General features: G+C 32.6%; 1 pseudogene; it reads left to right on the plus strand.

Moving 5' to 3' along the window:
• Nucleotides 1-11853: 11853 nt before the first annotated feature.
• LOC145294434 (U2 spliceosomal RNA) lies at nucleotides 11854-12019 on the plus strand (annotated as a pseudogene).
• The last annotated feature ends 328 nt before the right edge of the window (nucleotides 12020-12347 follow it).

Below are 12347 nucleotides of genomic sequence, written 5' to 3' on the forward strand. Positions count from 1 at the left end.
ACGAGTATTATCTTAATCTTGTATGTAAAAAAAAATAACTCGATCTGAGATTCAAACCTAAACCTTAGAACAGTGAGTAAAGTACGATAAACATTAGGCCAGCCTGCCACTGTTTTACAAAATATTTCCAAACCAACTTATTCTTAAGATAATGTAAACATTCGTGTATGCACAGTCGTAAAACAGTTAGCAAAGTGATAAAAACCTTTCATCATTGATTATCGTGGGCAATGCAACTTTAACTGACACTTCATCACATTCTAAACCTCCGATAACTTCCACGTACTAATTTTTGAATTCTGGCTTTTTAGCAGCCTTTTTGTCCGCATGAAAACTGATTATACATTTTTTCACATGTTTAAATACACTATTTATCGAATTGCAAGTCTGTAGATCTAAAATATGTTGACTATACAATATTTAGTGATGGGGCGATTCCAAATTTTTCCCGATTTCGATCCAGTTACTGATTCCGTTCGAAAAAGTTCTCTGTAATTCTCTCTCCTCTGATCTTGAGCACGTGATACAATGAGGGAAGAGGTGGCTGGTCACTTTTTATGCATCCAAAACCAAACTTCTATCTTTGCATTATCAACGCTCTGTTCCCCATCTGGCATCAATTGAAATGGACGGCTCTCGTCTTGGAGAGGCTCCATGTTTTGACAAGCTTCTGGGTTTGACCTTTACTCCTAATCTGAAATGGAACACGTACATCAAATCTGTTGCCAGGGACGCTGGGAAAATGGTGGGATCCTTCTACCGATCCAGAAGACATCTCAATACAGATGCAATTCTCTATCTGTATAAAAGACAAGTACGTCCAAGGATAGAGTACTGCTGCCACATCTGGGCAGGAGCTGTTAAAAACAGCCTATACTGCCTTGACAGAGTACAAAATAGGCTTCGTGGTTTAGTGGGGGATCCCCTTTTCTCTTCCCTGCAACCTCTCTCCCACAGAGGAGACGTTGCGAGCCCGTCTTTGTTTATTGCTATTTCCATGGCAGGTGCTCGTCTGAGCTCCAATCCCTCGTCCCCCTTCGCCAATGTTTCACGAGAAATACCAGTCTGGCTGAAACTACTGTCAACAATTTTCCCCACTCTTTATCTGTACCTAAATCCAAACGTAGATTCCATGAACAAAGGTTCTTTCTTAGAAGTGCACGCCAGTGGAACTCTCTGCCGCTTGCCTGTTTCCCACTTGACTACAACTTGGACGTCTTCAAGTCCAACATAAACAAACTCCTGACAACCGGCCCCTTAAGTAAGACACTCTATCAAACCCCCCAATACTAATGATTACTACAATACTATCTCATTGATTACTGTACACGCAATAACCCTTATCCCTGAGTGGCCTTCGGGCCTTAATAAGTGGTGACCTGCATGTAAAAAAAAAAAATGTCCGATTCCGATATGACTCCCGATTCCGATACCGATTCTTTTAAAATTTATAAATATTTAATTTAAGATGTGTTGTGTCTTTCTTTCTTTTTAACATTGTAAATTTTCAAATTATTACATACCCCCCTGCGTAATTTCCGCGTATATTTTTTCTCAAATGTTTTCCTTGTAATTGATCGTGCGAATTTCATTTTATCCATTCTTTCGATGGAGTGAAAAACGCGCTGCAACATGAGATATAACCTGGCTATATATATTAATGAATTAATTCAGAAATAATATATATGAATAACATATGTGAGAAAACGATATTTTTTTGCACCAAGCTAATAGTAGGAGTGCTAGGAACGATAATGAAAACCTTTGGAAATAAAATGGGAGATATTGAAATCAGACGGACGCAGAGAAGATACAACGAATTTCAATAATGAAAACTGCATAAATATTAAGGAAAACGGGTTTGTATTACTATACACATAGATTCGAAAAAGTTGTCAAAAAACAAATATATAACAAATAAATTTTATCAAAGCCAGATAAGTTACTTTTCTACCAAACTGGATATATTTTTCGTGTTTTTATTCAATATAACATGTTTATTCAGTGTTTACCGATGTATTGGAAAATTCAAGATGGCGCCTGACTCTCTCTCTCTTTAACACGATAAGTTTGGTAAAATGTGTTACAAATAAAAAACTAGATAAAATATTGTTAAAAACTCGCTCAATATATTTTACCGTGACATAGGTTGATATATATTCGGCGGATTTTTAACAGTGTTTTGTCTAGTTGTTTATTCATAACACCTTTTCCAAAACTTACTGTGCTAAAGAGAGAGGCAGGCGCCATTTTAAATTTTCACATACATCGGCAAACACTGTATTTTTTCGAGCTGAATAAACATTTTACATTAAATAAAAACACAAAAAATATACCCAGTTAGGTAGAAAAGTAACTTATACTGCCTTTGATAACATTTATTTGTTATATATTTGTTTTTTTTTACAACTTTTTCGAATCTATGTGTACAGTAATACAAACCCGGGAAAACCTTGAATGTGGAGACTAAAAATACACAGAAACTGGACACAGCAACGGCTACAGGTACAAAAACCAAAAGAATATCACATAGAATCATAAAAAAACTGAAACTGTATAATTGTAAGGTACCGCCTCTCTTTTGTGAATGTCACCATAAACGGGCACCACACCAAATAATGAGGGTCGAGGAGGATGGAAAGACTGGGGAGAGAAAGCACTAACCAGAGCTCCCCTGCAGTAGTGCAAAGAGGATTTGGACCTTCGGGAGGCTTATTGCCACCCAAATTCCAGTGAAGACCAATGGTCGCCGCGAACGAGAAACCTGTAAGCAGCTATTGCAATAACGCAGATACTTTTGCAAAGATTTTCGAAAGATGGGGAAAGTACTGGAATCTTAGGAGACTTGTTTTCACTCAGACTCCAGGGAACACAACAAGTTGTTTTAAAATAGCAATCTTTGATGATGGCTTGTGTGAGAATTGCTAGTGAGTAAACAACAACAACAACAACAACAACAACAACAATAATAATAATAATAACAATAACAATAACAACAATAATAATAATAATAATAATAATAATAACAATAATAATAACAACAATAATAATAATAATAACAATAATAATAATAATAGCAATAATAATAACAATAATAATAAAATAATGATAGTAATAATAATAACAATAATAATAATAATAACAATAATAATAATAACAATAATAGTAATAACAATAATAATAATAATAACAATAATAATAACAATAACAACAATAATAATAACAATAATAATAATAACAATAGTAATAATAATAACAATAATAATAATAATAGCAATAATAATAACAATAATAATAATAATAACAATAATAATAATAACAATAATAATAATAATAACAAAAAAAAAAAACTAATAATAATAATAATAATAATAATAATAATAATAATAATAATAATAATAATAATAATAATAATAGCAGCAGCAGCAAAGTGTATATTAAGATCTTAAGTTACCATTAGCCAATCCTTCAAAACAGTATTCTACTTCTGTTTAGACGATTTCGGTGAAATTTTTTTTAAAGAGATTACTTTGAAAACTTTAAACAAACAATCGCGACTTTTTTTTTTTTTGCCAATTTGCAATTATAACCTTTTGTTGTGAAAGAAATAAAGTTATCGTTAGAATTCTGCAACCTATGTTAATCCACCAGAAAATAAAATACGTAATTCTTCTTTCTTCAGGCGATTACGTGTAAACGGCCTATAAAGAAAGAAAGAAAGAAATTAAGAAAACAACAAAAGTCGATTTTGCATATAAAGTTGACGGAAAATTATCGCAGACAGAGTGGTTAATTTTGTTTGTTTTAAAATCTTTGTAATGTTAATGTTCTTGATTAAAATTTCGTATTAAATATATCATTGCGAATAGTCATACAAAATACGCTTTTTTATAGTACTAACCATAAACATAAAACGATTACGAGTCGTTTTATAACATAGTCGGCCAGACATACGGTTAATGGTAAAAAATTTCGTTAACTGCCCTAAAAAGTAGAATGACTGGGAAAGGGGGGGTAATTTTACGCTAAATTTATATATGCAATTCAACCCACTCTTAATTCAACAATAATAATTTGTTTTCTTTTTCAATGTGTTTGCACATAATCGCTTAAAAAATAGAATCTCGTTGAGGGAATGATTTAAGATGTATATATAATTTCTTTTATTGTAATTTAATAAAACTATAACGTTCATACTTTCACGTATTTTATCCCAAGTTTTGATTGACTCATAAGATTTTTATGTGATTTTCACTTGTGGCAAAAAAAAAAAATGTAATAAAATATAGGAATATTTCAAAGGTGACCATTTCAGACAACACGAGACCAGGTCAGCGACAGAAAAAATAAAAATAAAGCTTGTCAGGGGTGGTTTTACCCTTTTGATTTAATTGTGAACTACTAGGGGTAATTATTAACTTTTATCATCTAGGTGCTAAAAAAGTGCGAGCATTTCAAAAGGTTTCCTAAGGCAATAAACGTAAGTGAACTTTTGATTATTTACTTTGTTTGCCATAATTTACCAAAAAATTAATTAAATTCAACCCAGGTTCCATGTCCCCTACTTTCATGTCATAAATAAATAAATAAATATTCTACTGATAAATAAATAAAAATATCTGTTTGTTTTCTTCATAATTTCCAGGAAAAACAAAATAAAAGAATCGTTTTGGAATCGAAAGTGAGGCTCAAATTTGTGAAGCTAAGATATGTATGTCCAGCAGACGAGCCTCGTTCTGAAAAATCTAAACAGTTACCTCACGTGACATGTGACACCGGTGCTTCTACCATTATTGACCCTTTGAATTATGGATAAAAAAAAAGCGCTCGTCTGCTGGACCTACTTATCTCAGCCTTACCGAAAATTAACCTCTCCGAATTGTTTTATCTGCAAAAATATTTCTTTATTAAAAAAAAAAAAATCGTCGCAGTGTTTTATGCAAGCAAACATCAAAGGCTGTAAATGACAAAGTTCTCTCATTCTATCTCCTCTGATCTCGAGCGCGTGGTTCAGTGGGGTAAGACATGGCTGGTTATCTTTAATGCATCTAAAACCAAACTCCTATTCTTACATCATCAACGCTCTGATCCCTCTCTGGCATCAATTGGGATGGATGGCTCTCGTCTGGGAGAGGCCCCGTGTTTTGACAAGCTTCTGGGTTTGACCTTTACTCCTGATCTGAAATGGAACACGTACATCAAGTCTGTTGCCAAGGTCGCTGGAAAGATGGTGGGATCCTTCTACCGCTCCAGAAGATATCTCACTATTGATGCAATTCTCTATCTATATAAAAGCCAAGTACGTCCAAGGGTGGAATATTGCTGCCATATCTGGGCATGAGCTGCTAAAAACAGCCTATCCTGCCTTGACAGAGTACAAAAAAGACTTAGTGGGAGATACCCTTTTCTCTACCCTGCAACCTCTCTCCCACAGAGGAGACGTTGTGAGCCTATCCTTGTTTTATCGTTATTTCCATGGCAGGTGCTCGTCTGAACTCCAATCTCTGCTCCCCCCTCGCCAATGTTTCATTAAAAACACCCGTCTAGCTGAATCCATTGTGAAAAATTTCCCCCACTCTTTATATGAGCCTAAATCAAAACGTGGATTCCATGAACAAAGCTTCTTTCTTAGAACTGAACGCCTGTGAAACTCTGTTCCGTATGCCTGCTTCCCACCTGACTACAACTTGGTGTCTTCAAGTCCAATGTTAACAAATTCCTAATGAACCGCCCACTTAAGTAAACACTTCATCAAATCTCCACACTAACATAATGTACTTGCAATAACCCTTATCCCTGAGTGGCTTCCGTGCCTTGATAAGTGGTGACCACTGTGTAAAAAAGAAAAAAAGAAACATTTGAACTTTGCTGTTTAAAAAAATCTGTTTTTCTTTTTACGTTGACTTATTTTGCCTTTGGTTTCAATTATTTATTTTCTTGTTTGTTCGAAATTTCTTAAAATTTTTTCTTTCTTTAATTCTCTGAATTGAAAAAAAATATACTTTTAACTTGACTTTATATTTCAGCATTTCGTTTTTTAGTAATAAATGCTTCTCTACATTAAAAGCGATCTTTTGTCTAACTCTGCACATCGTGGGGAGGAGATTAATTAGGAAATAATAGGGCTGCTGAAAAACGTCTTTCAACCACCATAAAAGCATTACAAGACATTTAAACCCTGAAGAATGTCCGCCATACGCACTTGTTGTTCTACGTTAACAAGCCAATACTTGTGTTTAACACTTTAAAGAGTAAAAAAGCGCTTTAAAATAGTAAAAACGCTAAAGCTTTTTTCGGTTTGAAACGGGGAAATATTATCCCAAAGATCCAGCTATGTAAACACTGTGTAACGTTTTTTTAATAATTATTTAAATAGAAATTCTTTACAATCAATTTTTATTACAAATTAAGAAATTATTTTCTAAAATATTTTGTTTATATATGTTTACATTTTGTTTTTATATAGAATTCAATTATTTTTTAAAATATTGTTTATATCCATCTTCATTCAAAAGGGTTACTTTTCCGTAGCTTCGCCAGTTGTTAACCTAAATTTTCCGAATCTCAGAACGAGGCTCGTCTGCTGGACCTACTTATCTTAGCTTCACCATCAACTTTTCTCTATTCCGATCCCCCATTTTTCCGATTCCCGATTCCGATTAACACTAGTTGAGAATTGATCTAACACACACATATTCTCACTTTTATCGATATACTGTCAGGCCGCCGGGTGTTAGCCAGACGCAAAATACGCATAAGTATTACATTTTAATTTAGACAGAAACTGAAAAATATATACATATGCATATATATATATATATATATATATATATATATATATATATATATATATATATATATATATATATATATATATATATATATATATATATATATATATATATATATATATATATATATATATATATATATATATATATATATATATATATATATATATATATATATATATATATATATATATATATATATATATATATATATATATATATATATATATATATATATATATATATATATATATATATATATATATATATATATATATATATATATATATATATATATATATATATATATATATATATATATATATATATATATATATATATATATATATATATATATATATATATATATATATATATATATATATATATATATATATATATATATATATATATATATATATATATATATATATATATATATATATATATATATATATATATATATATATATATATATATATATATATATATATATATATATATATATGCATATATATATATATATATATATATATATATATATATTATGTATTTGTGTACGGCGCTGTTTGCCTGATTTGTGTTGTTAATAGAAGTTCTTGTGGGTGGAGCGTTTGCTCAGTTGGAAGAATGCTTGCTTTGCATGCAAGAGGCTCGGGTTTCGAATCCTGAGGTCGGATGTATCTTACTGATGAGCCCAAATGAGAGCGAAACTCGGTTCGTTGACGGTTATGGCTCTTATGGGCTGCGACGTTGTTTGACTGTGGAAATTATTATATAATATCTCACATTCTGAATATATATATATATATATATATATATATATATATATATAGAGAGAGAGAGAGAGAGAGAGAGAGAGAGGGAGAGAGAGAGAAGAAATTGTGTCTGATAGATATATACACATAGATTGATTGATTTATGGATATGCTTTATTAGCAAACTGAGCCTTTTGCTGAAGTTATATTTATATACATTTGTGTTATTTCTACACGAGATATGATTGTTTGCGCATTGTAAAACAACACTAATTCAACCTTAGTGTATAAAACGCTTAATGCCAGCGGCGGAATCACTCGTTTCCTAATGCTTTAGGTGCTTTAGATTAAAACGAAAATGATTATATTTAATGGATACAAATTCATTAATCCCATTTTACAGAGATTAAAGGAATCTTTGCATGCTTCCATATGGCATACATTAATCGATAAGATAATCCCTTTTCTTTTGAACTGTCTCATTGCGCCTCTTAGGGAAACAAATGCGCGCAGGAAATTATTTATGTATTTTTAAACAGGAAATAAAACATCGGCTTTTATGGCATTCTCTAGGAAAGTTGTTCAAATACATTTTTTACTACATTTTCACCCCAAACAAGGCACATTGTCACATAAGCAACAGGGGTACTATGTAGGGAGGTGGGAAGCAAGATGTCGATTCACGTTACGCTTGAACTTCTGCACGTGAGTACAGTTGGGGAAGCAGGGACCCGGAAAGGAATTCCAAAGGCTAGCAGTTCTGGTGAAGAAACTACTGGAGTAAAAACTCTCTTACATCTAGGGATCTCTACTGTGTAGGAGTGGGATTTAGCTGCTTGTCGGGGTTGCCGGGGTGTTTACGTCGAGGGGATGCAAGTGTTTGCAGTTCGTCAGAGCATTCACCATTAAAATACATGTAGAACAGGCAGAGAGATGCAACATTTCCTCGATGAAGCAGATGTTAAGCTTAGGTTACAGTTCAGGACCTATCAGGTTGGCGACTCTCATTGGTAACCTTGTCTAGTGGCGGGATACTAGTCACAGATGCACCAGCCCAAATATGACAACAATACTCCATACATGAGCGAATGGTGGGCTTATAGAGGTACAGGATACTTTCGGGCGGTCGGAGCTTTCGATCACGGTAGAGAGCGTACCTTCTTCGCAGCCGTCCTGGCAATGCTCGCAATGTAATTGTTCCAACTCATGTTTCCTGTGATCAGGAACCACATATTCACGAGTTACTGATGCTGTATGCAAATTGTATTAAGCCTTTTATTTATGCTTATTCAAGCACATTCGTATATATTTCCGCGTCATACCATTTATTTACGAAAACTTTGTATATATACATATATATATATATATATATATATATATATATATAGAGAGAGAGAGAGAGAAAGAGAGAGAAAGAGAGAGATGTAGATAGAGAGAAAGATATATGTAAAGAGAGAGGAAAAAGATAGAGGGAGATAGGGATATATATATATATATATATATATATATATATATATATATATATATATATATATATATGTATATATATATGCAGGTCTCCAACAAAAAGAGAGTGGGCCTTCACCCTTGTCAGTTCGTCTTTCCACACTTTTCTTAATAAATACGCTTTGGAAATTTTGAAAATTTTGCACAAACATTAAATATGATACGCGTAAAAAAAGTAACAAAACGGATTTTCGGGGAAAACTCCGGTTGCCACCCTAGGGTTGCCTTTCGGTGTTAAATGGCTAAAATTGACACTTTTGTGCTTATTAAAAAAATAATATTGATGCCTTGAATTTTTTTATATAACTTTCTGAAAAGGTTTAACTAACTGATTTCTATATGATTTTGTTTGTCTGTACTTCGCGATAACTCTTGGGTGTGTCCCAGGGTCTCTATGAATGCTAATAAAAACACTTCATTTTTGGGACTGTTTTACCATATTTGTCCAAAATTTCTTGTGTATGTTTATTTAACAGTTTTGCATGGTGCTGAACTCAGATTTAAATATGTAAGACCTTGGAGACTTGTGGGGTTATTTGAGGGGGCAAATGATTGACTTTGACCTAAAACTGCACCGTTTGTTCATTTTCACGGGATTTGCCGTCCAAGTGGGACTTTTGGGACTAATAGGCGGGCAAATTCTGAACTTAGTCCTTTTTATATGCGTCATTCATTGTGCACACAAGGGTGTCCATGCATGCTTCACTTGTTTATGTATATGATGAGAATAATGGAAATAGTATTGTTATGTAATTCTTATTCGAAGAGGACTGATGTTATTTGTTGTTGTTCATATTTGTGAGAGTCTTAGTGAGAGAGATTAGAGTCTTAGAGTGATAGAGACAGTCTTAGGAATGTTCATGCGTTGAGTGTTCATATGTCTTTAGATGTTCATCTTGTAAGAGATAGCATATTGGAGACATAAACAGGTATATATATAGAGAGAGAGACAGTTCTGTATGAACGGGAGTGTTTCTATAAATATTGGTACGTATATTTCTTACCTATTTTTGAGATGATGATTTTCACAAAGTCCTTATAATATAAATGGACAATACCTTTTCTGTTGAATAACACCACGGAGGCGCATATTCAAAAACACCTGTTGACGTCCTTTATTTCATCTTCGACCGGTCGGACATGATTTTATCTCTGGGATTCAAAATGGTTACATGGTTATTTCTAAAACCCTCTCACTTCTAGAAGGTGCCTTTATTCTGACAGAGAATCGGTCTGAACCTCTCTGCTTCTCTCCGACTCTTCTCCCCTTCTCCCAGACTGCATCTAAAACTCTACCTATATTGAGAACTCGTCACGTCATCGCATGATTAAACATGTGCTCATGAAGCACGTTCCAACTCATGTTTCCTGTGATCAGTCATGTGATGACATCGTCACGTTGCCAAACTTGACATAACCCCGAGTTCAGTAACCTATTTTTCAAATAACCTCTTTACAAAATATGTTTACAATTTCAATTGATTATTAAATTCCTTATTTTAATTTTCACGGAAACAAATTTCATTATTACTTTCCTTTTCCATATACAGATATGTAAACTAAACAATTGCAATTCCGCATTCTTTATTTCAATAACATTCTGTATTTATTTTAACTTATGATTGGAATTTTCAATTCCAAATCTTGCTTCGAAAGTTCGAATACTTGACTATCCTATTTCATATTTACATTTAACTAATTCCCTTTTTTTACTTACATGAAAAGGGGACAGCCCGTATCATGTAACAGTATTACGATGAAATAGAGGAATAAAAAAGAAACAAACCAAGGTATGTGCGCATCAACGTTTCATCAAGAGAATGTCTCGATATAAAGACGAAATGTTGATGAACACATAACTTAATTTGTTCTCTCTCTCTCTCTCTCTGTATATATATATATATATATATATATTCTATATAAACATTTAATATATATTTCTCTCTCTTTTTCCTCTTTCTCTCTTTCTATAAATACCGATTCTCGTCATATCACCGAAGTTAAGCAACGTTCAGTCTGGTTAGTACCAGATGGGTGGCAATTTGGAAATTCTAAGTGCTGTATATATATAAATATATATATATATATATATATATATACAATTTCCTATATAATTTAGCTATATCATCATATTTTTAATATTCACCATCCTTAACCGTATTAGAATTTTCATCGATATCTAAGATGCTATCCCTCTTTTCAGATTTGTGAAAGTGAAAAGTATAAAGGTGTGTATTTATGTGCTCTAATATATATATATATATATATATATATATATATATATATATATATATATATATATTTAAAAAAATCAAGATAACAAAATATAAAATGAGAACATCATATTGTGTACTGTTTTATGCGTTTCCGTTGTGTCATAACTATTTGGACAATTTTAATTATTACATCATTTAAAAATATTTCAAAATAGCTACTCTTCAGATGGAAAAATTCCCCTTGCCATACGTATACGAATGAACTTATAATCCTTAAGATACAAATTTCCAGAATATGTTGAGGTTTTAATGTAAGTCTGGAAATAAGAGGCTTGCCTTTTTCTGCTGTTCTTGGCCTTCGGGTCGGGATCAAAGCGTAGTATCTGTTCCGGCAGATACTGCAAGCAAAGACCATACGTGGGGGTGACCCCACATATAAGGCATTGGTCAATGTAGGGGAAGCCCTTCATACCAATTGTCACTATCCAGCTCCCCTACTCCCCGGGGAGTTGGTCCCCATTTCCCCTTCACTCCTCACATTAAAAATCGGCCTTGTGCCTAATTTGCTCGGTGGGGGAGCAAATAAATACCTTGGCCTTTGGGCCAGGATCAAAGTGTAGTATCTGTTCTTCAGTGTAGTATCTGTTCTTCTTAAGATAATTTGTACCAGTCAATAGAGGGGACACCCTCTATACTGGGAGAATTATTATTTTTGGTAACCAGAGTGCCCCCTTTTTGCCTACTTTTAGGGGAGCTAAACGGCCTTGTGCCTAATTTGCTTTGGTGGGGAAGTAAATAAATACATTAATACTAAGTTATTAAATTGTTCAATAAAATGTAAAGTATTAGATCATAAATTTATTATATAGAAACGAAACTAATTATCTTCATTTTAGTAGGATGGATTAAAATATATTTAATCAAAATATAAAGTTGAAGAAAACTAAGTGAGAAGTTTAAGAGAGATTGTCATAAAGAAGATAATTTAATCAAAATATTAAGTTGGAGAAAACTAAGTGAGAAATTTTACTAAGATTGTTATAAGAAAGATACTGTTAGAATTATAAGTTTTAAAT

The sequence above is a fragment of the Euprymna scolopes genome, chromosome 15, assembly GCF_053919585.1.
Source record: "Euprymna scolopes isolate OS-2025 chromosome 15, ASM5391958v1, whole genome shotgun sequence".
Lineage (NCBI taxonomy): Eukaryota > Metazoa > Mollusca > Cephalopoda > Sepiida > Sepiolidae > Euprymna > Euprymna scolopes.